The 17,180-nt window shown below is 43.9% G+C and overlaps 1 long non-coding RNA gene across 1 annotated transcript; it reads right to left on the bottom strand.

Moving 5' to 3' along the window:
• Positions 1-278: 278 nt before the first annotated feature.
• LOC138786185 (uncharacterized) lies at positions 279-14,507 on the bottom strand. Its single transcript, XR_011362193.1, has 4 exons — positions 14,393-14,507; positions 13,716-13,785; positions 3,572-3,695; positions 279-723 (listed from the first exon to the last, which is right to left on the bottom strand). It is a non-coding gene; the product is annotated as an uncharacterized lncRNA (long non-coding RNA).
• Between the last annotated feature and the right edge of the window lie 2,673 nt (positions 14,508-17,180).

The following is a 17,180-nucleotide window of genomic DNA, read 5'->3' as shown; positions in this document are numbered from 1 at the left end:
TGTGACCCTGTCACTTGATAAAACCTTTTGTAGGTATAAACCTTGCGATGCATGTTTTTCTTCAAGAATTGAGTGTTCCTTTAATCCAGGGATATGCACATACATGCAGGAGTTCCACCAGCCACCGCTCCATCCTACTTGCGCTCATTGTGCAGATGATAGATCTGTGTAGCAGGCAGATGTCCAGCTTTATGACTCTGCAATATGTGATGGATCCCCAACTCCCCCAAGTCAAACCAAAGAACGCAAAATAAAGACACAACACATTGTAATCAGGTGTCAAAGGGTCCCAATTTTATTTAAAATTACATGACACTGAAATGGCAGACCCCCGACTCACAAAGAGTCACCCTCCAGCACTCAGGCGAGGAAAAACCCCCTGTGGGGGAAACCTCAAGGGAGCCATGGCTGGAGAGCTGCCCCTCCCCTGGACTTAGAGGGTAATACCATACTATAAGTATAAAAAACTGGATGTGAGGGAGATGAGGCTGCAATATCTGTCACCTTATTGATGGCTAGGCGGCTGTATCTCTTCTCCTCCACAGATCCAGGTCCCCTGCTAGAACCTCCAAATTTCATCAAGGGTAGGGGGCAGTAAAGTAGTCAAGCTCAAGGTCCTCTGGCACATCCAAGATGGCACTGATCAGGGCGCGGTGCATTGCTTTATGGAACCTTCTTTATGACATAAGCGCTTGTCATCACAGTGCATGGTTGCCATGGTTACTGCAGGTAAACACATCTGAAGCATTAACCCATTAATGACTGGCGATGTGCTTTACTGCAGAGATCACTAAACACACTTGTGACCAAGCAAACAGCTTATGGTTAGGCCGCACTAAGAACACAAAATAATATGGTTTGATGTGGCCTATAGCAACCAATCACAGCTCAGCTTTCCTTTATCAAATTACTCTGGTAAAATAAAAGCTGAACTGTGATTGGTTGCCATGCACAATTTAGACAGTCTAACTTGCCCATAGCAACCAATCAAATATCAGCTTTAATTTTGTAAGAGCTTGTTAATATATGAAAGGTGATCTGTGATTGGTTGCTATAGGCGAATCAGATTGTGTTTTCTCTGGCAGGTTGATAAAGCTGCTCCATTGCTGTAAAATCTTATGATGATGATGATGATGATGACTGAAAACACATGACATCAAGCTTCCCCATAATGCTTTGCAGTCAGCCCTTCCTCCATATCTCCCATCTTTTTGGAGGGACACTTGTGGTTCACAGACATTTCTATACACAGTTTATAGTATACAGTTATATACGGCGGATTTGTTAATATGAATGAGACGGCTGACAATCTGATTTTGTTGTATGTGGAAAGGGCAGCTAAAGAGCATTACTACATTTCCCAGGCTGTCATAGGAAATCGGTGATCACCCGATTAGTTGATCAATGGAGAAACTGCACTGACTGTACAAAAGGGGCTATCAAGTTGTTTAAAAGTAAAATAGTCCACAGTATTAAAGGGGTACTCCAGCAAAAAAATGATTTCAAATAAACTGGTGCCAGAAATTTGTACTTTACTTCTATCAAAAAAAAAAACTCCAGTCTTCCAGTGCTTGCTGCTGTATGTTCAGCAGGAAGTGGTTATTCTTTCCAGTCTGACACATTAAAGGGGTAGTGCGGCGGTAAAAAATTATTCAAAGACTAACACACATTACAAAGTTATACAACTTTGTAATGTATGTTATGTCTGTGAATGGCCCCCTTCCCCGTGTCCCACCACCCCCACCCGTGTACCCAGAAGTGTGGTGCGCTATACTCACCTGTCACGTGGCGACACCAGTCTTCGATCTTCATTCAGCAACGTCTTCTTCGGGCGGACGGCGAACAGCTCCGACTGTTCCGAATGCCGGCCGCCCTCTGCAGCGTCATCCGATGCTCAGCCGAGATTGGCTGAGCATAACTGTGCTCAGCCAATTGCGGCTGAGCACAGTTGTGACGCGGCAGAGGGGGGACGGGCGGCAGCGACTCGGCCGTCCGTCCGAAGATGACGTTTGGCACAAGATGGCGGACAGCCCTTGACACGGATCAGGTAATGTATAATGCACCACACTTCCGGGTAGACAGGTGGGGGTGGGGGGACACGGTGAACGGGGCGATTCACAGACATAACATACATTACAAAGTTGTATAACTTTGTAATGTGTGTTAGTCTGTGAATAATTTCTGAGCACCGCACTACCCCTTTAATATCTGCTGCTACAGTAAGTAACTTTCCAAAGTAAGTTCCTGGCATGGACAGGAAGAGCAATGTGTCAGACTGGAAAGAATACACCACTTCCTGCAGGACATACAGCAGCTGATAGGTACTGGAAGGCTTAAGGGGTTTTAGTAGAAATAAATTAAAAATCTGTATGTGATTTTTTCTTAGCTTGACACCCCCTATCCTATGGATTTTAGAGGAAGCACCACCTTGGGCCCACCTGGGAATTTGATTCTTGGGGCTCACCATACCTTACACCAGATATAATAAGCACCAAACCTTTCCCATTACTATAGTGACCTTGCACAGAGCTGTGTATGTGACCAGCGATGCTGGCTCACTGCTGGTAACTTTTTAGTCAGTCTATGCGAACAGCATAAAGTGCCACTTAAGTTTCTTGAAAGTTGAAGTCCCATGAAACTAACAAATCTCAGGTAGGCAGGGGGGTGCAGGAACATAATAAAGAAAGTATACTTACCCTTCCCTGTGCCCCCGAAGCTCTGGAAGGACACCGCTGCAGTTATTCATTGGCTGAACAGACAATCCATCAGAGGAGTATGTGCCATTGAGCTGAGGCCGTGACATACACAGAAACTGTTCGAAAATGACTGAAAAGCTTCCAGCAGCTGTGGGAGAGAGCGCGGTGCAAGGGCACAGGGACTGGTGAGTATAGTTTTTTATTATCTTCCCACACTCCACTGCCTGACTATCATTTGTTACGAGACTTCTGTCAGCTGTAATTCGCGTTCCAAACTGCTGACACTGTGAGATGCTGTTAGGTCAAGAAGACTCATGGTACCTTACATATATTTGTCTGTGCTTCTATAGCATAGAAATTGTTTTTTAATTCTCTGGTAGAAAGAGTCAGACAGGGAGGCCCACCTCCTGCCAGGGGCCCACTAAGGGGTAGGGCCCACCGGGGGATTCCCCTGTTCCCCTGTAGGTCAGTCCGAGCCTGGTGAGGCATCAGTTTTTGTGGATCCACAAAAATGTATAGGAGGGTAATAAATAGCCATAGGGTGGAGCAGGGCTATGGCTTACTACGGCAATGCTTCAGTATAAAATGGATGGCACACAGATGGTGAGTTAAAAACTGAACCATTGACTTCTATTAGAGCTTCCAATAATGGAATAATGGCAAAAAAAATCCATAGACCATAGTCAGATGCTATTTTTTTGGAACAGATTTGTAGTGAAAAATGGATTTCATTTAAAAAAAAAAAAAGGTCCACTTTTCTATTGGCGTCAATAATTATATTAATTACTTTATTATATTGAAAATATAGCAGTATTTAAACCTCAAAATTTTATTTACATTCATTATTTCTTATTATTTCTAAGAATGCAACGTACTTTATAGTTCCTCAAGCCAAATGACTGTGTCTCCTTCACTCCACTGTGGTTTATTTCCCTGATCCAAGCAGCTGAATACAAATATTTCCCAGAGTGAACGGCTATTGAATAACATTACACCAGCCTGGAAGGGAAATTTAATGTATGTTACCACAAACATAAAGTTTTATTCTTAAATCTATTTATCCTGTAATACATCTAGAAATCAGCAATTTTTGTTTGTATTTGCAAGAAAAATAATTGTGGTTATCCAGGAATTGTTTATAATACTGAAAAATAGGAACATACCTTTACATTACACATAGGGGGAAATATATATTAATACTAATATATATATATATATATATATATATATATATATATATATATATATATATAGTTAAGAACTTGCAGCACATCCAAAGTAGTGAAAAAACTTCTTGTGTTTTATTGGTGCATAGGCAAAAAATCAGCTGATTTTTTGCCTATGCACCAATAAAACACAAGAAGTTTTTTCACTACTTTGGATGTGCTGCAAGTTCTTAACTATATTTGAAGAGGAGGCGGGATCCACTCTCCATTGCTGGCCTTCCGAGCACTGTTCCTTAGAGTGCACTCCACCCTGCTATTTATATATATATATATATATATATATATATATATATATATATATATATAGAGAGAGAGAGAGAGAGAGAGAGAGAGAGAGAGAGAGAGAAAAACCGAGAAGAGGCGGCACTCCAATTTTCACCGAATATTGGAGTGCCGCCTCTTCTCGGTTTTTCTAGTACTAAGGTGGTCTTGGAGTCCGTCCACTGAGGTTGAAGCACCCACCTGAGCCACAGAGCCACGCAGTGCCGTCCAGCCCTATATTTCTACTTATATATATATATATATATATATATATATATATATACACACAAATACATGGATTATTCTGAATAGCATTATTTACCATATATGTAAAATTAAAGGAGACGTCCAGCGGATTATAAAATCTGGCAGCCGAAAGGGGGGAAATTGATTACAAGTACTAACTTACCTCTCCTCGAAACGTTGCATTTTCTGTACCTGGTTATGCTAATAAAGCTTTAAAACTTTACTACGGATGCTGTTGGACCCTCTTACTTCCATGTTATTTCACATCTCAAAAATTATTAATCACAGCGGGTCTCACTGCTGGGACCCGCTCTGATCAGGAGAGCTAACCGTGGAGAGATCACAGCAATGCTTTTCTGGCCGGCTACACATTCCATCAATATTTTTTAATGTAAGTCTACGAGAAAATATTGATGGAATGCGTAGACTGCCAGGTTGTGGACTGTGCCTCCAGATCAAACTGGGTCTCAGCAGTGAGACCTGCTGTGATCAATAACTTTTGACATGTCTGATGACATGTCGAACATTATTTGTAGTGACAGTGCCTATTGTTGTTAATATCTTGGTGACAGAAGTGACAGGAAACCTTCAGGATGTGTTTTCAGAATAAAATTCAAAGTGTGTTCTAAATGCAGCCAAAACTATGCCCCATTTCTTAACCAAAAGCTATGCTATCTTGATGATAATCTCGGCAACATCCCTTGGCTACTGACAGGCCAGACTGGCCATCTGTCAAATGCGAGAATGGCAGATCCCCTCCATGGGCTGGTCAGGGCTGCATGTCACCTGAGGCAGCAGATAGCAGAGTCTGTGAATGGGGCAGCACTGGAACCTGAAGCATGAGCAGCTAGCTCCTGAGTCCAGTCTCCTGCCACTCCTAAATTTACAGGTAGTGGGGACTGTGCAGGCACTAAAATTGGTGAAACTAGAAGCAGAAATGGCCACCTCCTAAATTGTATCCTCTGCTGCTCCAGAGTTTCACTATGCAGAGGATGGGACTCAGAAGGCAGCTGCTCCTGTCTTCGGATTCAGAAGCCCCTAGTGGGGATAGCATCACGGTGGGGCACCTCCAGAGAGCCATGTGTGCAACATGTGTGTCTCTGTATATATGTCTGTATTTATTTACGTGACTGTATGTATGTGCCCGTGTGTACAGCATATGTGTGTGTGATTCTGTATGGGTATACAGTATATGTCTGTTTGTATGTGTATATGTGACTGTATGTATGTGCCTGTGTGTCTCTCTGTGTAGGTATATAAGTCTGTCTGTATGTGTATATGTGACTGTATGTGCGTGTGTGTACAGCATGTGTGTGTGTCTCTGTATGGGTATATATGTGTCTGACTGTATGTGTAAATGTGATTGTATGTGTCTCTCTGTATGTATGTGTCTGTGTATATGTGACTGTATGTATCTCTATGTATTTGCCTAGCTGTATAAACAGTATGAGCTTCTATGTGTGTGTGCTTGTGTCTACATATGTGTGCCTGTATATGAAAATGTGCCTGTATATATGACTGTGTATAGTCAGCCTTTCATATATATAGTGAGAACTTGTCAGGTGGAAAATACAAATACCCAAAAAAAGTCAAGCATAGCATACATGTGATTTTTATTTTATGTGTTGATATACCGGGTTTTATGCTGTAACAGTATGATGCTTGTAAGATGTGCTCTTGGGGTGATGGTTTATGTTCTGTGTATAACTCCCAGTATACTGGATTTGGTCAGTATGTATAGTATGGGGATGACATTTTTCCTTGTATACTGTATAGACTGTACACTTTGCTGGTAATGTACATAGAGCAAATTTTAAATGTATTTGTTTTGGTGCAGAAATACCCTACAGCAGCTCTGCAGCTGGTCCACAGTGTCTGCAGAGGATTTGAACCCCTTACTTATGCTCTTCTTTGTAGGAGGGGAGCATCATTTCAATTCTTTCCCCAGGCAGCAAAAAAGCTAGAATTGGCCCTTCTCCTGGTGATGTGCTATTTCCCTGCATATAACAAGGTGCGGATATGGGATGGATGGATGACTGAGCCTTATGTTACTATTTTCTTAGAAAGTGTTGACCAGTATGAGCCAAAGCTAAAATTAAATTCTCTGCAGCGCACATTGCACCACAATTTTTCGTGATATTTCCAATATTTCCAATGTACTGGTCATCTATCCACATGACCCGCAGCTCTACCAATTCTTCATAGATGGAAAATGAATGGAGCAGCCGGAAAGAGCAGAGTGCTGTACTCGGCTCTTTTCGGCTGCTCCATAGAGAAATAATAGAGCCACGGGTCAAGTGCCAACCCCCGGCTGTATTCAAAACAAAGGAGATTGCCGATTAGGGGGTGGGGGGCACTGAGGTTCGACCCTCCGCAATCTTTTAATTGGAGGGCCCCTTTAAGGATAGTTTTATGGTTTGTAGTCTGTGATATCCCTTATCCCTTGCCTTTTCCTGAATGAAGTGTATTGGTCCTCAAACAACTAAATACAATCGTCAAACATGTTTTAAAGTTAAAGAGGACCTGTCACCCCCCAAGCCGGGGTGACAGGCTCCTGACCCCCTGCTAAATCCCCCTATACTCACCTAATCGAGCCGGGTCCCGTTTCCTGATGCGGTCGGGTCACGGAGATTTCAGCCCCCGAAGCCCGGCGTGCGCGCACACAGCAGAGTCTGACGCTCATAGAGAATGAATGGGGAGTCCGATGCTCCGTCATTTTCTATGGGCATCGGACTCTCCTGTCAGCGCGCGCTGGGCTTCGGGAGCTGAAATCTCCATGACCCGACCTGATCAGGAAGCGGGACCCAGCGCGATTAGGTAAGTATAGGGCGCTCTTATGGGGGTCGGGAGCCTGTCACCCCGGCATGGGGGGTGACAGGTATCCTTTAAGATATTTTAATTTTATAAGTGTGCCCTGGATACAAAATGTGCCATTAGATTAATTCACAAAATAGGATATGATGCCAATTGACAACAAAATTTTGCTTGTTTCCTTTGAATTACTTATATCAAGGGTCAAGTCATAACATCTTTCCTCTTGAGGAAATCCCCAGCTCACAGCATAGTAAGAATAATCTTCCCCTGGGTCCCCCCGGCGGTGGATGCATAGGTAAAATATAAGAGAAGGAAAGGTGGGTAAAGGAGAGAGGATAGGATAATGGTTCGAGAAGTAATGAGAAGTATGAGGAACTCGGCTGGTCTGGGTCGAGTAATCAGCCAATGGTGCTATATGACAAAGTAAAGATCCTTATATAAAGGAATAACAGAAATTCACTACCGGTTTGTGTGGAAATGGAAGTGGTGAGTCCGATATTATAGATATGGCATAAACCACAAGGGTGTGTGTTGTGTAAAACTTCACCTCTGGGGCGGAAAATGCCATTTAGTTGGCTTGGACACCCTGGAGAGGGTTGGGTGATGATTGAAATAAGAAGGTAGTGTAAAACTGTCTGTTTTCTTAAATATGGTATGACAAGGTATAATCCTATTCAGGAAAGGAAAAAGAAAAAAAGAAAAACAGGAGGAAGGATGGAAAGAAGAATATAGTTGTGCATCAGCGGCTCTCCAGTTGTACGAGCTCGGTGCGGCACCGCTGGGGGATCACCCGGCACCCTAGCCTAGGATAGTTAGGGTAATCAGAGTAGTTGGCAGATAGGGAAAGGGAATACGGGATTAGGATGGAGGATAATGTATTTTGGGCACTCAGGTACCGGAGGGGCCACCCCTCTGAAGAAGATAACAGTGTATAATATTATGTACCTGGAATCTCTAATTACCAATGTTGGGGTTAGGGTAATGGAGGTAAAGAAATAAGGAAAATTGTATCGGGGTTATATTGGTATCCTTCTATACCCTTTTTTATCATTGTATTATAGAGAAAAACAAAATAAAGTAAAAAAAAATAAATAAAAATAAAAAAGAATAATCTTCCCAAAACTTTTTGTACCAAAGAAACAGATTTCCAATATTATACTGATGTTGAATTGAGTGGATTCTTAAATTTTGGACAATAATCAGTTTTAAAAAGTTTTAACCAACTTAACTCGATCTTTCCAAAATCAATGCTAAAACAAAGTGAGGTCTACCAGCAAAACCACTATTTTAAAATGTTTTTTTTCAGGGGAAATTCACTGGCAGCCTACTGATGGGTTACTTTAGTGCAGCTCAATTGGGAGCTGTGCTGTAATACCTTGGCACAACCACTACACAATGATCAGAACAGCTTATCACAGATAGGGGAAGATATATGCAATCCCCCAAGAAGGTAACCCACACCTCCCGCAATAAACCTATCCAAAAGTATAAGCGAATCCCCAGTAGGAAACCTCCTCATATAGGCAAACCCTGTAATAGGTAACCCCCTGTCCCTTAACAGCAGAGCAAGAAACTGATAGTTTTTTACTCTGGAGCAGTGATTTCCTATGGCCATTGAACTCATCTCAGCTCATCTGCATATTGAGCGCACAGATAAACGACGGCCATATCTCCAGGGCGGGACCGAGAAGCGCGGGAGGCGGTATGTGTGCTGGGCCCTGCCCGGGGGTGGGTTCCGGCTGACAGGTTTCCTTTAATGTGAAGAGTGTAACTGTCATTTAAAACATTCCCCCCCCCCCCTATTTTCTTATATGTTCACTATCATGAAAAAGCTCTATACATAGAGAGAAGCAAAGTGAAGATGGGTTTGCACTGCCCCTTATACTCTATTGAGGGGGAAGGGGCGAGGGGATCAGGAAGAGGAGAGAAGCACCCTGTGCACTGTGAGGACTCTGATTGTGGCCACAGAAAACGCTGAATTCACATGTTAGACTACTCAGTGCTGGTCTGGGATCTGGGATCTTCTGAAGGTTGAGTAACATAGGGGGAAAAGAGCATAAACTAGTGATAGAATGGGTAGATATAGTCCTGCTCCTCATATACATACACAGGACAGCAAATTCAGAAAAGTCACCTAGAATGACTTACAATTAAAAGAAGGGGTGCAGCAGTCAGAACCCACCTACCCTTTAATAGAGCATCAGGTGCCTACCCCCTCATCCCTGTGATGTTCCAGAAGTACACTTGTCCATATATTGTGGCAGGTTACAGAAGAAGGATGCCAGCCCTTTCTTCCGGGTGCCTTGCTTAGTCTGGCCTCTCCCCATTGACCTGTCTGGCACGGGTGACCCCGCCAGGAGTATTACTCCCGCCAGCTTAGCTCAGTGGATCAACAAGGCATGCAAGCTCCCTCAACACGTCAAGGTGAAGGCACCAAGAGTGAGCCCCTCCACCCTAACCCAATTATCCATGCCAACCCTTAATTTACCTAACCTTCACTGAAACTAACCTAGGCCCAGGCCCGCCCAACCCCATAGCCCAGGGCTCCCCAGGCCCCCTAATTGGGAACTTTCTTTCTGCCCTACCCAACCAAGGTCCATCCTAGTCCCCTAACGTGGACCTTCCAGCACTCTTCAAAGCCCAGGTCCATGCCAGCCCTCTAACCCTGACCCACCCAGCTCCCTTCATAGCCCAGGCCTGCCCCAGCCCCATAACATGGAACAACCCGGTGCCCCTCTAAGCCCAGGCCCTTTCCTGCCCTCTAACACAGAACCCATCCAACACCTTTTCCAGCCCAGGTCCGCCCAAGCCCTCTAATGCGTACCCACAAATCACCATTCCTAGACCAGTCTTGCCTCAGCCTTCTAACACATACTCTCCAATTGACCGGATTAGGTAATGCAGGGGAAAACAGCACATGGCTAGGCATACGGGTGCTGAACAGGAAGAGGAGTAGAGACGCTGCGTGCCAGTGTTTGTGGTGGACATTTTAACACCTTAAATTACTGGAATATATACAGTTTGTCCATTGGGTGCTAAGGCACAGAGTCCACTCCGGGTCTAGGTTCAGGGAAATCACCGTCCCTCTAGGCCTTCTAGTAGTGGAGTCCAAATGGCCTCAGCATCACAAGGGAGCCCATTCTAATGGAGACAATGTCCTCCACCCGTTTCCAGAACATTGAGGGGCCACTCAAAGGAAAAGGGCAGTCGAGCTGAAGCTGCAGACAGTTGTCTCCATCCTGTATTTTCTTTTTAAATTTTTTTTTTTTTTAAACTCATACATCCATATTAGGTTTAATAATTTAGCCTCAATGCACAGAGATTGCGACTTTCCATGTACAACTCCCACCATATTTTAACATTAGTAAACTTGCGTAAGCCTAGGCCAACTTCCTAATGCAAAACTGCCTGCCCCGCAAATAGAAAATATAAGGCTAGGTACTAAAAAAAAAAAAAATTTTTTATATATATATATATATATATATATATATATATACCTATATCATAAAAATCAAAGTCTGTCTGTCTGTCCTTCTGTCTGTCTGTCTGTCTGTCCTCTATAGACTTCCAAACGCCTGAACCGTTTGACCCCAAATTTGGCACACAGATACATTGGGTGCCCGGGAAGGTTATTGTGAAGGTCCCGTCCCTGCCAGATGTACAGGAGGGGAGGAGGAGGGGAAAGAGAGGCGCCCCATAGAGATGAATAGGAAAATCTCCTCACTGCAAACACAGGTGATATAATTAGCTGCAGCAGACACGGCAGTTGGAGCCTTAGCAACCAATAGGATTACTGCTTTCATTTTCACAGGGAGCAATGGTTGCTAGGGAAGCTGCCTCACAACATCCACAGTAATAACTGGTAGACCCCCTACTCCATCTATACAGTACATGTATACAGGACCCCCTACTCCATCTATACAGTACATGTATACAGGACCCCCTACTCCATCTATACAGTACATGTATATACAGGACCCCCTACTCCATCTATACAGTACATGTATATACAGGACCCCCTACTCCATCTATACAGTACATGTATACATAGCCCCCTACTCCATCTATACAGTACATGTATACAGGACCCCCTACTCCATCTATACAGTACATGTATATACAGGGCCCCCTACTCCATCTATACAGTACATGTATATACAGGACCCCCTACTCCATCTATACAGTACATGTATATACAGGACCCCCTACTCCATCCATACAGTACATGTATATACAGGGCACAACAGGTATACCAAACTGTGACTGGATAACACTGCTACACCAGACCTGACCAATACCGCCATACTGTGCTGGATAACACTGTCATACCAGACCTGACCAGTACCGCCATACTGTGACTGGATAACACTGCCAGATCTGACCAATACCGCCATACTGTGACTGGATAACACCTCCATACCAGACCTGACCAATACCGCCATACTGTGACTGGATAACACCTCCATACCAGACCTGACCAATACCGCCATACTGTGACTGGGTAACACCGCCACACCAGACCTGACCAATACCGCCATACTGTGACTGGATAACACTGCCACACCAGACCTGACCAATACCGCCACACTGTGACTGGATAACACTGCTATACCAGACCTGATGCCAACATACTGTGACTGGATAACACTGCCATACCAGACCTGAACAATACCGCCATACTGTGACTGGATAACACTGCCACACCAGACCTGACCAATACCACCATACTGTGACTGGATAACACTGTCATACCAGACCTGACCAATACCGCCATACTGTACCTGGATAACACTGTCATATAAGACCTGACCAATACCGCCATACTGTGAATGGATAACACCGCCACACCAGACCTGACCAATACCGCCATACTGTGAATGGATAACACCGCCACACCAGACCTGACCAATACCGCCATACTGTGAATTGATAACACTGTCATACCAGACCTGACCAATACCGCCATACTGTGACTGGATAACACTGCCATACCAGACCTGACCAATACCGGCAAACTGTGACTGGGTAACACCGCCACACCAGTCCTGACCAATACCGCCATACTGTGACTGGATAACACCATCATATCAGACCTGACCAATACTGCCATACTGTGACTGGATAACACCGCTACACCAGACCTGACCAATACCACCATACCGTGACTGGATAACACGGCCACACCAGACCTGACCAATACCGCCATACTGTGACTGGATAATACCCCCATACCAGACATGACCAATACCGACACACTGTGACTGAATAACACTGCCATACGGGTAAATACAACCCTGCAGGTATACAGGACACTACAGGTATACAGGACCCCAAAACTATACACTACAAGTGCACGGGACCTCCACAAAACTATATACTACAGGTATACAGGACCCCAAACTTTACACTACAGGTATACAGGACCCCAAAACTATATACTACAGGTATACAGGACCTCCACCAACTATATACTACAGGTATACATGAACTCCACCAACTATATGCTACAGGTATATAGGACCCCAAACTATACACTACAGGTATACAGGACCTCAAAACCATACACTACAGGTATACAGGACCTACACCAACTCTATAATACAGGTATACAGCACCCTTACCAACTCTATACTACACGTATACAGGACCCCAAATATACTACAGGTATACAGGAACTCCACCAGCTATATACTACAGGTATATAGGACCCCAAACTATACACTACAGGTATACAGGACCTCCACCAACTCTATACTATAGTTATACAGGACCCTCAAACTATTTACTACAGGTATACAGGACACCCGAACTATATACTACAGGTATACAAGACCTCCACCAATTATACACTACAGGTATCCAGGACCCTCAAACTATAAACTACATGTATACAAGACCTCCACCAACTATACATTACAGGTATACAGCACCAACTATATACTACAGGTATACAGGACCCCCGAACTATACAGTACAGGTATACAGGAACTTCACCAACTGTACACTGCACGTATACAGGACCTCCCTCAACTATACACTACAGGTATACAGCCCCCCCAACTACACACTACAGGTATACAGGACCCCCCCAACTATACACTATAGGTATACAGCCCCCCCAACTATGCACTACAGATATGCGAGACCCCTAAAAACTATACATTGTGGGTATACAGAACCCCCCCCAACTATGCACTACAGGTATACACTAATTCCACTGATTAACTCAGATGAAACAATACCTTTAGCTTGGCCTCCTGGGCACCTTAGAACAAATCTAATTAACACACTGACACTTTATACCCGGGCAGCGCCGGGTACATTTTCTTTAGCTTTGGATGTCCAGGCATAATAGGAATTGTAGTTTTATAACAGCCGAAGAGCCTAGGTTTGACATCTGTGTGCTATATATCATAAACAAATGAATGTACAGTCACATGATCACTTTATAAACGATACAACTCCCGGGCACCATTGCTGATGCTGACATCCCGGATCCATCATGGCTCTCTCTTCTTTCCTTTCTGTGGATCTCTCTGCATCTGCAACGTCCAACAAGAAATAGATTGACTATAATGGGAGAGATATATATAACTGTCCTGGTTGCCCATAGTAACCAATCACCCCCTTTCTTCATTATCGGAAAGCTCAGTACAAGTGCTGGTATTGGTTGCTATTGGTAACAAGGAGGGTTTTTATTTTTACCTACAGTAAATATATTGGGCCAGATTGAGGAAACCGCTGCCCGTTGCCCATAGCAACTAATCAAAGCTTTCTCTTTGTATTTTGTTCTTCAGAAATGAGAGCTGTGATTGGTTGCTATGGGCAACCAGGAGAGTTTTGCTTGTAAACAGATATAAATGTATATAAATATTAGTAGAAGACGGTGAGGAGACATATTGTGCTGTGATGTGGAAGAGTCCAGGAATGGATGCAGGATGTGTGCATCTCTATATAAACTAAATAATGGCGGCCATATAACACTACAGGTTACTGGCTGCTGTGTCCGTACAGATGTCCATGGCCGCCATCACTAATGTCATCTGTGTCCTGTACAGCTAGTTACATGGCCCCCTAACATGACCAGTCCCCCCCATGATCAGTGTCCCCTCCGCTGTCCTGTGTGCGGTGTGTACCAGTAACACTTACCAGTAGATGTACTGGGATGATGTACCGTGGAGCTGTGCCGCGGCAATTGGCCGGTGACCTCAGCATCCTGTGGTTGCGCAATGACTTTTTTCATTGAAATAACTTTATTAACAATCAGTCGATATGAAATACATACAATGTACTGTGCAACAAGGTCAGCTAAGAAGTAGTATATAATAAATTATTACACATACAAAGCATGACAATACAACACAGATATCTCTACACTATACATTATACCATGTTATATAGTTACCAAGATCAGAATTTTTTCAGGGACACTTTGGCTTTGACAACTAGGGATGTGGCTTATTGTGGATGTCACTTGTGTATTGTGTGTAGGGGGTGTGGCTTGTTGTCACTGTGGTTTTTAATTTAATCCCTTTTTTAAAAATATTTGCTTTCATTAATTCATTTGTTAATACAATGAACACAAGGAGGTAGGCCGGGAGTTGTTTTGCACAAGAATCTATGCTGGGAGTGGCAGTTGTGCAGCAGCAAGTTGAGTTGGGCCTTCCCTTTAAGTCCTGAACGGTGTTCGTGACTAATGTAACTCTATGGGTCCAGAAATTCGTCTGAATTTCCTGATAAAAAATCCGGCAAAACGGCAGAACTGGACATGATGGAGATAAAACAGGTGAGAGTACCATATTTTATTTTGTAATGTAGCAGACTGTCCTGCCACAGACAATCCCTTTAAGGGGTCATGGCAGCATAATTATTTAGATCCCACATCTAAATAATGTTCATTCTTCAGTGTGGACAGAGCAGGAGCGCGCGCCTCCCATAGACTCCCATTATGAGAGGGAGGCAATGGAATTGTCCGCTGCGGAATTCCTCTAGTTTTGCTCAGTGTGAACCCGGCCTAAGGATGTACAGTGTTAGGGCAGTGCTGCTGCTGTGTGTAATATGGAGAGGAAAGATGCTGCTTCACCTCATGGCAATCACCATTCTATTTCTTGCTGAGGTAACGGAATCCTGCCTCATAGACCCCGCCTACCTGTACTTTGTAATGGCATCTTTCAGTCTGCCATAAAATGAATGACAGAACCCCCCAAATATCATTTATGGGGTGAACTTAGGTCAAAGAATGTGATTCCGCAAATTTTTTGGGGCTCCATGTTTACGTAATGCACTTAACAGTAAAACTGGCATATTTCCTTTATTCTATAGGTCGGTCTGAACACGGTGATATGTATGGTTACTAGGTTTTCTAACGTTTTACTATTTGTATTAGCAGTAAAACATTTTTTTTTGTGCAAATAGGCATATTTGAAATGGCCATATTGTGACTCCTATAGCGCTTTTATTTATTCACCACGGGGTCGTGTGGGGTGTCATTTTTTGCGTCATGATCTCTAATTTTTATTAGTAACATTTTTTTCTAGATCAAACGTATTGATCGCTTTATATTAACTTTTTTATACAAAAAATGGCATTAAAAATAGGCAATCTCTGCGTTTTTTTAGCGCTTATTTTTTTTCACGCCGTTCACCGTGCGGGAATAGTTTTTTATTTTAATAGATCGGACAATTACGCACGCTACGGTATATAATATGTTAATTAACTTTATTTCTTTCTATGTGTTTTATGTATGAAATGGGAAGGGGGGGGGTGATTTTCACTTTTATTGGGGAGGGGCTATGGGGCATTTTGCAAAACTTTTATTGATTTTATTTTTCACACTTTAAGGCTGGGTTCACACTACGTATATTTCAGTCAGTATTGTGGTCCTCATATTGCAACCAAAACCAGGAGTGTATTAACCCCTTAACGACATCGGGCGTAAGTATACGCCCCCGCAGGTTGGGCTTTAACGCAAACGTTGTTTCCCCGATCGCTGTGTGTTCACACACAGCGGTCGGGGAAGATGGCCTGTTATAATGTATAGCAGGCCATCTCTGCTCGTCGGCACGGGGGGTGATTAACCCCTCCCGTGCCGACGATCGCTGCTATATGCTGATCAATACAGATCAGCATATAGCAGCTAAATTCAGCTTTCCGGGTCATCGGTGACCCAGAAAGCAATGGCGATTGGTGCTGTCCGAGATAGCACCAATCGCCATTAGTGTACTGGGGTAAGATGGCGCCGATGCCACCCCCACGATCGCCATGATGGGCCGGCCGGTACTGGCCGGCCTATCACGGCGATCGTGGGGGTGGATCAAACTGTAAAAAAACAGTGTCGCCGGGTTCTGCACCCCTCAGCTAGGTAGCTGAGGGGTGCAGAACAGGTGTGTGTGGTGCAGGTGTACTGATCTGGGCGTCCGGAGCGACGATCTGCGGTCCGCGCCGTCCTTGCCTCTTCTTCGGGTTACTTCTGGGTTCGGTTGACCAGAGTCGGAAAGCTTCGGAAACGCTCGGGTCCTCGGGTTCGGCGGGCCTCTGCAATCTCCGGCAGCGTCGCTCTACTGCCCCCTAGCAGCTGATCAGTGAATATCATTCACTGATCAGTTGCTTTGGGTTAAAAAGATTTTTTTTTTTCCAAATTTTTATTTTTTTGCGCCTAACGCCGCTGAGTGCTGATCAGCATCGCACATAAGTGCGCCGCTGATCAGCAACTCCTCCTTTTTGGCGTAGGGACATTTTTTCCCCCCTATATCCTACCGCCACTGTCTGCTGATAAGTGCCGCACATAAGTGCGGCATTTATCAGCAGCTTCTTTCTTCGCGTAGGGATATTTTTTCTTACTGTCAATAAAACACGTAAAAAACACTACACTACACCACACTACATGGAATAAAGTTTTACACTACACTACATTACACATTTGCATACCCCATATACT

Source organism: Dendropsophus ebraccatus, chromosome 3 (assembly GCF_027789765.1).
Source record: "Dendropsophus ebraccatus isolate aDenEbr1 chromosome 3, aDenEbr1.pat, whole genome shotgun sequence".
Classification (NCBI taxonomy): Eukaryota; Metazoa; Chordata; class Amphibia; order Anura; family Hylidae; genus Dendropsophus; species Dendropsophus ebraccatus.
This window is presented reverse-complemented; position numbering and strand designations above follow the sequence as displayed.